At 39.3% G+C, this 10,702-nt stretch overlaps 1 protein-coding gene across 3 annotated transcripts in view; it reads right to left on the reverse strand.

The window, feature by feature from the left end:
- The window catches only part of PARD3B (par-3 family cell polarity regulator beta), a 1,116,980-nt gene that overhangs the window by 234,277 nt on the left and 872,001 nt on the right, over positions 1-10,702 (reverse strand). The gene's annotated exons all lie outside the window — the stretch shown is intronic.

Consider the following 10,702-nt stretch of genomic DNA (forward strand, 5'->3'; position numbering starts at 1 on the left):
ATATTTATCATGCATCATGCACAATATCATGTGCTTTTACGGAAGTCTGAGAAAGATAGAAACATCAGCTTGTTTTGTGATTCTTCTATGATTCAGCTTGCTTAGAGGTAGGACTTTCTTTCTTTCTTTCTTTCTTTTTTTTTTTTGAGACAGAGTCTCGCCCTGTCACCTAGACTGGGGTATAGTGGCATGATCTTGGTTCACTGAAATCTCCGCCACCCGGGGTTCAAGCGATTCTCGTGCCTCAGCCTCCTGAGTAGCTGGGATTACAGGTGCACACCACCATGCCCAGCTAATTTTTGTATTTTTAGTAGAGACAGGGTTTCACCATGTTGGTGAGACTGGTCTCGAACTTCTGGCCCTAAGTGATATGCCCACCTCAGCCTCCCAAAGTGCTGTGATTATAGAAGTAAGCTACTGTACCTGGCCAGGACTTTCTTTAAAATGTGTATGTCAGGTCCTCCTGTGATGAGATTCTGATTCCCTTTGTATGTGTCAACAAAAGGTAAGGGAGAAGGGGCAGCCTAAGCACACATAATTTGAAAATTTTCCTTATTATTTAGATAGACAAACATTCAAGACTAATTATGATGACCTATTAATGCAATAGAGAGTGAGAAACTAAAGAATTATCATTAATATATAAATAAAAACTGATCAATCTCCTAAGCAGGCTTCCCGAGCTCCAGTGTCATTGGCACTTAAAGGTAAACTCCTGGAATTATACAACAGTGCCACGAAAGGCCTTACTGAACACCTCGCTCAGTGCTCTCATTTTACCAGTGAAGAACCAAAAGCTCTGAGAGGTGTTGAACCTTGACCAAGATCTCCCAACAGAGTCGGGGAAGGGCTGAGATTAGAACCCGATCTCTGCCTGTACGCTTTCGTTCATGCACAGTCACTCTCTAATGAAGCCCCAGCTTCCTGAGTCAGCTCTGGAACACAATGAAAATATAATACAATTCCGCAGAAAGGGAGGTTTCTTTGGGTTAGTATGTTCTGAGCATTCCTGAGTGCCTGGGACGTATATAGTTAAATGGGCACAGTGGCAATTATGATGCTTTACAAAACACCATATATTTTAGTACTTTTAGGAAAATGAAAACTGCACATTTGAAATAAAAAAGACACGGCTGGGCACAGTGTCTCACACCTGTAATCCCAGCACTTTGGGAGACCAAGGCAGGCAGATCACAAGGTCAAGAGATAGAAACCATCCTGGCTGATGGTGAAACCCCATCTCTACTGAAAATATGAAAATTAGCTGGGCGTGGTGGCACACGCCTGTAATCCCAGCTACTTGGGAGGCTGAGGCTGGAGAATCGTTTGAACCTGGGAGGTGGCAGAGGTTAGAGCGAGCCCAGATCACACCACTGCACTCCAGCCTGGTGACAGAGCAAGACTCCATCTCAAAAAACAAAAGACACAATTGAATTATTTCTAGGACATATTCTTATATAACAGGCATTTTTCCCAGTAGACATTTTCTCCAGATGTAATCTCTTATGGTCTTGTTACCAACAAACATGAAAAAGAAAATGACCTGGTGCTCTATTAATAACCAGGAGAAAAAGTCACTCAGTTATGCATGATCTTTAGTTAAGGTAAATATTCTTCTTAAATCTATGTTAATCCCATTTATTATTTGCTTTTTATTAAGTAGCAGCAATTTTAACTGCATGTGCATGTTTGTGTATAAGTGTGTATGTGCATAGTTCCAATCCTATCTTTCTGTCTATCTATCTAAATAACCTGGGGAGGCCAGGTGCGGTGGCTCATGCCTGTAATTCCAGCACTTTGGGAGGACAAGGTAGGTGGATCACCTGAGGTCCGGAGTTCAAGACCAGCCTGGCCAACACAGTGAAACCCTGTCTCTACTAAAAATATAAAAATTAGCCGGGTGTGGTGGTGCATGCCTGTAGTCCCAGTTACTCGGAAGGCTGAGGCAGGATAATCACTTGAACCCGGGAGGCAGAGGTTGCAGTGAGCCGAGATGGTGCCACTGCAGCCCTGCCTGGGTGACATAGTGATACTCTGTCTCAAAAAACAAAACAAACAAACAAACTACCCCCCTGCCCCCAAAAAAACTTGGGGCAATTCCTAGATTTTTGTTTGTTTTTGTTCTTTTGAGATGGAGTTTCACTCTTGTTGCCCAGGCTGGAGTGCAATGGCGTGATCTCAGCTCACTGCAACCTCTGCCTCCCGGGTTCAAGCAATTCTCCTGCCTCAGTCTCTCGAGTAGCTGGGATTACAGACATGCACCACCACGCCTAGCTAATGTTTTGTATTTTTAGTAGAGACGTGATTTCACCATGTTGGCCAGGCTGGTCTTGAACTCCTGACCTCAGGTGATCCGCCCACCTTGGCCTCCCAAAGTGCTGGGATTATAGGCATGAGCCATTATAGGCATGCCCAGCGATTCTTAGTTTTTTTCAAATTATACATGCTTGGGCTGGCCTAATACCCCCAACCCTGCCCCAGCACACACACACAGAATCAGAGTCTCCTCACTTGAGGATCTGACGTATAAATTTTGAAGAAAGTCCTGTACTTCAAGCAACCAGAATAATAGAAGAATCACAAAACAAGCGCATGTTTCTGTCTTCTTCAGAATCCCATAGCAATGGGCATCTATTTGTAGCTTCCTAGACTGTGATTTGACTCATAGCAGAGGGTGTAGTCAAGTGGGAGCTCTGAGTATCACACCTGGAAGGTGGCATTGCTCATATTGATAATTGTGCTATGGCCCTGCCTTCCCTAGAAGACTCTTCTAGTCTTCTGCACGTTTCTCAACTTACAATTTCAATCAGCAAATATTTTTTCCTGAACTTTCTCCCTCCATTGCCATTTCTCCATCTCTCTCTACTCCTACTGTAGTTTTTTGGTTGTAGCCAGTCTAGTCTTGGGACTCTGGTGAACCAACTGTCAGCTTTAATGCTATCATCCCCCAGTCTGGTTTTTTGTCCTTTTGTCTCTTTCCTGTTTCCCTTTCTGAATTTATTCCTTTTCTTTTCACTGAAAAAATATCCATGTATCATTTACAGATGTAGGGAAAAGAGAAAAAATACAAACAAAAACATAAGAACATTAACTTTCTTTCTTTCTTTCTTTTTTGTTGAGACTTTGTTTCACTTTTGTTACTGAGGCTGGAGTGCAGTGGCGCAATCTCGGCTCACTGCACTGCAACCTCCTCCTCTTGGGTTCAAGCGATTCTCCTGCCTCAGCCTCCCAAGTAGCTGAGATTACAGGTGCCCATCACCATGCCTGGCTAATTTTTTTGTATTTTTAATAGAGACGGGGTTTCACCATGTTGGCCAGGCTAGTCTTGAACTCCTGACCTCAGGTGACCCGCCCGCCTCGGCCTCCCGAAGTGTTGGGATTACAGGTATGAGCCACTGTGCCGGGCCAGAACATTAACTTTCAAATATAATTCAGATTTGCTCGGTACATTCAAAACCTCTCTTTAACCTACAGAGCAGGAGATAGCTAAATAATGTTTTCATGAATACACTCTTTAGCATTCCAGACCCATGTAGAAGAGTCTTAGGGGTCAACATGATTACTGTAAGTATGTTTATGTGAGAAGTTAATAGCTCAATACATCACTTGAGATAAATAACTTTTGCTTAAAATGTCATTAAATATAGTAATGTTTGGGCAAAATATTCAATATGGTGGTGAGTCAGGGTAGAAATAACACTTCAGGAGGTTGATGAGGGCAAAACATTTTGCCAAAATCTTTACAGGTATTAGGCGTTTTCTTTTTTCTTTTTTTTTTTTTTCAATGTCCCATATTATTTCTGCTATATTTGCAGGTTTTGGGATTTCTGAGGTAAAAGCAGTCTTGTTTTGGGAACGTAAAACTAACCATTTCCTAGCCTACCTTGATCTTTATTACCACACCCAATAAATTATTTTTGTTTCTGGTAGCTAAAATATTTCACTTGTACTACAGTTCAGCAGTAGTGCATTATGCTTCCCTCACAGTGGAATATGTTTGGTATGAAAAAAAAAAGTGTTAGTTCTAAGTGAATTCTGCAAAGTATTTTCTTCTTAGCAAGAACCGCCAATAACAGTCAAATCAAGCAATTCTACAAATATTATAAATGCTTCGATTTAAAGTTCATGATCCTTGATTAAAGTTTCCAATAAGAAGGGCAGAAATAGCTGTGAAATTTATTTTATTAGCCAGAGAAAATGATTACAAATTACCTTATTTTGTAAAGTTTGGGTAGGCTCGAGAACAGCATTATAAAACAATAATCTTAAAAACAACAACAACAAAAAAAAACTCCCACATTGTTAAGATGAGGAAATTGAGACCCAGAGAAGTTAATTGCATTTTATTTATTAACACACTGAATTCTTTTCATTTTCAATAAGACAACTTAATTATCAGTAGTGCCAGTAAAGGAGGGGAGGAGAGAGTGAGGGGGAAAGACTCGATTTGGTGACTTTCCAAGCCTTTGTTTTCCTTTCTGTAGCAGCCTTTGTGGGGATCATTTCACAGCCACTCTTACTTTTACTGAGATATAGAAAGAGGAGTTGAGGAGGTTTATCTTCCATTAGCTATTTTTGTGAGAAAAGTCACGAACCCTGAATGGCTAAAATTACTACTTTATATTCTAGAGTTTCAAATATGCACTGCATTCCAGGCCTCCCATGATCTGTTACCTTAGAAATTTGAGAGTTGGCAATTCTGGGCTAGGTGCCTTAAGGAAATTGCTTAGAGGTCAACCTTACTTTATATAAAAGATATTTTCCTAAAAAATTCTGTGCAAACATATGGTTTTAATCAATAAAATCTTATTTTACATGTACCTGGGAAGGCTGTTTAAAGAATCTTATGATGGATCTTTTTTGTAAAGTGGAAAAATCACCTTTCAACATATCCTTTATGTAAATTTAGATGTTCATGAATTACAAGTTTGCTTAAAACACCTGTCCATTTCTCTGTTCATTTCTATAGAGGTCATATGAAACAGATTCATGGAAAATCTTTCTTCTTTCCTTACTCTCTCTCTCTCTTTCTTTCTTTCAAAAAATATTTATTAGGTATCTACTAGCTGTTAGAAATTATAAGCAATTGATATAGGTTAATATTATGTTGGCATACAAAACTACACAATATCCTCATGAAATTTACATTCTAACAGAGGAGACAGTTACCAAACAAGTATAAATCTGTAATTGTTAGTTGTGATAAGTGCTGTAAAGGATGTCAGAAGAGACAATAATAGGGAAGTGACTGATTGGGAAATGCCTCAGTGAAAACATAGATTTAAGCTGAGAATATAAGAGTGAGAAGTTCCAGACAAGCAAAGAGTGGGAGAAAAGTCTTGAGGGTGAAGGAAACAGCACATGCAAAGGACATGTGTGGGGAAGGCTTGGTGTATTCAAAGCAGTAAAAGAAGGCCAGAGCCTGGGAGATGAAACTCCGTCAGGATGCAGATGGAAAAGTGAATGGGCACAGGTGTGAGAGAAGCTTGTGGTTTAATCTAAGAGTGATGGGAGTAATTTCTTAGTCATTCAAGGCACAGATAAGCTAGGTGGGGAAACTAGGAGATAGATTTAGTGGAGGAGAAACGGCAGAGGAACCAAGTGTTGAACACTTGTATTCATCATACAACGTGATGAATATTTTAAAAAGACCATCCTGGTGCTGAAATAGAAAGCAGAAAGTAAAAGCAGTAACATAACTAAAACCAGTGATTTAACTGACTGGGGAGACTCCTGCAGGAGTGAGTGAAAGATGACAGTGACTTGGACTAGAGAAATGGCCATTGAGAAGAGAAGATAGTGATTTGGAAATGGTGAGTCAATGAAGAGGTATCAAAAAATTCAATTTTAAACATGATTATTATTGTAATATATCTTTGGGAAATTCCAGTAGATTAGCTCAGGCCTAAGTCCTGAGACACTGTAACACTTCAAGGTCAGAGACAGGAGTGGGGGTGGGGGGAGAGGCAGTTGGACAACAGAGACAGAGAAAGACCAGCAAGAGAGCTGAATGAAAATCAAGAGAATGTGGCTGGTTGCAAAAGAGTTTAAAGAGTGCTGCAAGAAGACAGACAAGGTCAACAGATGGGAATGCTGCTGAGATGCCCAACGAGGTGAGGACTGAAAAGGGTTCATTAGATTTGGCAACATAAAGTCATTCATAGCCTTGGCAAGGGTCAGCGGAGTAATGTGAGCAGAAGTCATGTAGGCATGATCTGAAGAGTGAATAGTGGGTAAGTATAAGTGTCTGTACAAGCATTACAGACTGGGTGATGGTTGGCTGGGACAGAGGTAGCTGCAGGTGCAGTTGAGTGCTGCTGAAGAAGGAGGTTTTCAATTTGGGTTATACCACAGAACATTTCAGTTGCTGACAGGAAAAGAGACTGAGAATTTGGAGATGGAGGACAGAGAAGAAGAAAGTTCTTTTCCCTCTTTATTAAGGTAAAATATACATAACATAAAATTTGCTATTTTAGCCATTTTTCAGTGTACACTTACAGTGGTATTAAGCACACTCACATTGAGAAACCATCACACTATTCATGTCCAGAATTTTTCATGATCTCAAATGGAAACTGCGTACCCACTCTACAGTAACTCCCCACTCCTTCCTCTAGCGCCTGGTAACTGCCATTCGACTTTACGTCTCTATACATTTGACTATTCTATGTGAAATTCATATAAGTGGAATCACAGAAAATTTATTCATTTGTCTCTGGCTTATTTCACCTAGTAGAAGGTCTTCAGGACTCATCTCTGTTGCATGTGTCACAATTTCATTCCCTTTTAAGGCTGAATAATATTCCATTGCATGTACATAACCCCATTTTGTTTATCCACTCATCCACTGATGGACATTTGGGGTTGTCTCCACCTTTTGGCTATTGTGAATAAGGCTGCTATGAACATTGGCATAGGAGATGAAAGTTCTTGATAAGGAAGGAGGATAGAGATAGCGTCTCTGGAGATACTAGCCTTAGATGGAAGGAGACTCAGAAAGGGCAGCAGCCTGGGTGAGGAAACTAGCTTGTTTATGGTGTGGGTAAAGGGGAAGTAAAGGAATTCCAGGGCAATTAATGTATCAGTTAATGTGATGCAGCATGTATAAGAAAAATGGTTTCTATCCATAAAATGAGATCTCTTAGAATTTAAGAAATCAAAGATCAAATTACACAAGGTAGACAAGAACCTCAGAGAGGGTTATAGAAAAACGCCCCACGCAGACCTCCCTAATGTTGTTATATTGTCTAGGTAGGGAGGTTGTGAACAACCATCTGGAAAAGTGGAATTTGATAATGGTTCATTCATTCATTCATTCATCCATTTATTCATTACTGAGCAGCCACTACATATCACAATAACCTATGCACACGGAATTGAACCATTAACAACATGAATCGTCAGGTAAATATCTAACCCCTCGATTAAACTAAGTCCCTAGAAGCCTATTGTTTTCTATATAATAAAGATTTTAACATTATTCTTAATAGTTTTCTTCTAGTTTCTCAGCAAATATTTTCTTCTATTTCTTTCCTTGGCTTTTCTAAGTAATGATGGCATTCAAATTCCTCCTAGACTCCCATGCATACGCTGATGAATGATTCAAGTTTACAATATGTACAGCTTGACCTCTGGCATTTTTCCCGTCTACCCTCTCATTTAATTCACTTCTTAAAGAGGCTACATTCTATCTACAACTTTCCTCCCACATCTCACTGTGCAGTTTATGCAGGTATTACCACCGACCCTTCTACATCCTCTTAGTCCACACACTATACAAAAGTGATCCTGAGCAGTGTCCTGTGAGAACTAAAAAGTCAGGCAAGGGAAAAGTTCATTCACTCTTGTTCCAAATAGCTGCTTAGCTATGAATCCAAAGAGAGCTGAAAAGTTTGAAACAAAGTCTGTATAGCTCCTTCTCCAATCAGGAAAAGTCTTTGGGTGTCAGTGATGCATTTGGAAAAAGCTACAACATCTAGTCATCGCTAATATTAAAGTCTGACATCTATGGAACAATGTCACACGTGAAAACTTACAAACTTCACAGTCATAGTATTTTCTGGACTTGGATAATGGTTTGTCCACTCTGTAACTAGCTGTCTTACAAACTAGGCATGATAGCTCCTTACCATTTTATAAATTACACAGTTTGAAATAGTTCAAGCAAAATATAGGGGCAGAGAAGTTCATAGGCCCTTTACTATTATTTCCATAGTTGATTCTGAAATCCACCCTATAAAAGGTTTCTGTTGTCGGATGTATTCTAAATTGGGTTCTGAATTAGCATATACATATGCTGATGAAATTAACTTCCATGTATTGTAATCTCATATGGTTTTGTGTCACAAAGGTCTTTTCTTGTTTATCTCACATGGTTCCATGTACTTGAGAGTTAATGGGTCTGATAAAAATTCAGTGAAAATTGACCAATTAGAGTTCCCATCCCAACCCCCTTTTGAGGGTCCCTAAGGGCATTACTCACTTTCATGTTAATATTATTGATAGAATAATAAATAGATTTGTGTTTGTTGCAAATCAATCTTGATGAAGAAGGAAAGATATTCTAATTCTATTCCTGGTCCCCCACACTGCCTTGGCTAAGCCTGTAGCTTTTAAGGAGGGAGGCAAAGCGCTACAAAACCCAGGATGCTTTTCACAACAGTAGGGCTGTGTTTTTTAAATCCATTCCATGGCATGCAAAAGTAGATAGGGATTTGCCTTGTAGAATGTGTACACAAGTAGAGACTGAGTGAGCTGATGCTTTGATAATGAAAGACAAACTCAATATTAAAAATCTTCCTAATTAATCCTAACTGGGTCAGGCAGTTGAAACCCTGAAATTAAGTTTTCTAATTAAAGTTTTAAATTTTGATATGTTGTTTAGACATTTATCCTGGGTATGTTTATATGTTTCCAAGATGATGACAAGCTATATGAAAACAACAAACCTGTTAATCCCACTGATATCTGTATCTGCTACCCCCTTTAAGGCCAACCTTTTTATCCAGCCAAGCTTTGGCAGCTACTTTTCTCTGGGTTGTCACTCATTCCTAGAATGTGGCTCTGAAATTGGTGGTCATGGCAGTTTTTCATTCTGAATCAGGGAATCTTCAGATCTCAAATATGTTGATGTTTGTTTTAGGATTAAAAGCAGGGAGGTCCTATAACATTCTACGATTTCTAAGTGGATAAAACATCTGCTGGGGAGAGCCTTAAGCAGCTCTCTAGCTAAATTCAGCTGCTGGGAATCCTTGAGCTAATTTGCTTTCCCCATACCGAGGGGCTAGGAAATGCAATGGATTTAGAAATACCAGATACGTTAAAAATAATTCTAGAGGGTCCAGAAAGTAAAGTAAAACACATATTACCAAAACTAATATTTTAAAACCAAACAAACAAAACAGAGAGTCTCTGAATGGACATTTTGTAAGAATAGTTAAGAGATTTGTTAGACACTGGATATTGCTTTTGCTGAGCTTTTTGTAGCAAATAAAAACTGTGCTCTGAGATTATTAAAGCAGCACTCTGTTAGGGTGGAAAAAGGGGGAAACTTATGGAAAAAAGGCCAGAAATTAAATTTAAATAAAAATAAGCATGAATGAGTGGGCAAGAAAGATAAAGATTCTAATAAGGTATGATTTTCAGATCCACACAGGGACTCTTAAAAAGCTTATTAACTGTCACTGAGTTTTAAGTTATTCTACCCCTCTGCTTTCCAGAAGAAGAAATACTCTTCAGGAGCACAGTGAACTTTGATTAATTGCTTTCATACACTTTCACTGGCTTCAAAACATGGTAGTCAAGAGCCTTAGTGACTCAGATGAAATGCTTACGATTTCTGGTAAAGACACTTAACAGGAGCATTACAGAAACAGATCTTTTTGCATTTCTTATGTTTTCTTAATAGTTAAAAAAGCTTTTCCTTTTGTTAAATGTTTACTTATTTCAAAGCAGTAGAATGTATGTCTTCTTCATTTTATGATTATTATTTTTAAGTGGATCTTCGGGCTGTTCTGAAGGCTGGTTGAGTAAATAGACACAACTGATGGCCTGTGCATAAAACCCCAACACTGACTCAAATACATCACTTCACTGGAATTCAGACTTCAGTCAACAGCCAGATACTGCCTTTGCATTTGTGCACCCACAACATCCCTTTCTTCCTCTTTCCTTCCCTTTTCTCTACCTCCTTTGCCCCGGAAACCCAAAAACTAGGAAAGGAAAGAGTGTTTCAAGACCAAACCATACTTCACTGCTAAACTTTCTATCAACTGTGGGAGGTTGCCCGTTTGACTTGCCCTTCCCAGGCCCAGTTGGCCCGGGCTTGCTCCACACTGGCCACAGATTCATCCTGCAGAAGGAAATGGTCCCCACAGGAAACAGCTCTGAAGTTACCATTCACAGGCAAATGGGGTCATCTCAGCAAATTGCCCAGAAAGGAAAAAACTGACTAATGTCAAAGAAAATAAATCCAACAAAGGCTAACTAAAAATTCTGTGGGAGCTGGAGGCCTCATCTGTAGTCTCGAAATAAAACATCAAATACAACTTACATTCCACAGCATAAAGTGACACACAGGCAATTTGTATATATTCCATGATCAGAACAAATAGATCATGGTGTCTGCCTTGGTATGCGCACGAAGAACAAATGGACGATATGAAGAAATGAATTTTTTTTTTTTTTTTTTTTTTTTTTTTTT

Source organism: Rhinopithecus bieti, unplaced genomic scaffold (assembly GCF_001698545.2).
Source record: "Rhinopithecus bieti isolate Rb0 unplaced genomic scaffold, ASM169854v2 scaffold_22522, whole genome shotgun sequence".
In the NCBI taxonomy this organism is placed as follows: Eukaryota; Metazoa; Chordata; class Mammalia; order Primates; family Cercopithecidae; genus Rhinopithecus; species Rhinopithecus bieti.